This window comes from Protopterus annectens, chromosome 7.part0 (assembly GCF_019279795.1).
Source record: "Protopterus annectens isolate FY-2018-M chromosome 7.part0, PAN1.0, whole genome shotgun sequence".
Lineage (NCBI taxonomy): Eukaryota > Metazoa > Chordata > Ceratodontiformes > Protopteridae > Protopterus > Protopterus annectens.
In genome coordinates, this window is record NC_056739.1 from 351,279,069 (window position 1) to 351,279,462 (window position 394).

A 394-nucleotide genomic window follows, 5' to 3' on the forward strand; every position below is an offset into this window, starting at 1 on the left:
AGGGATGGGAGATCGAGGTTTATCCCGGGATTCATCTCTGTGTCACTGCTGGACAGAGGCACAACAAACTAATGGGCACAGTATTTTTTCATATAAGGGGTGGCGTAAGCCACAAAAATTTGGGCTAGGCTTATAAATGCCTTAGGGCAGATAGCCTAGTATAAACCTATGAACCTATATGACACTAATAACTGCTCAGTTTTTCTTAGAGCTTTTGTCCTGCTCAAACAGAATCTTAGCTGTCTGTGTACATCCAAGGAATGCAGAATTCTCTCCCCCTTGTTCTGCGAATTTGGATAAAAAGTTGGCAGATGAATTGTTTAGTTAAGAACCACACTGGAAACCACCTTAGGCATAAAAGTAGGATTTCTCCTCAGAGACACCCTGTCTGGGT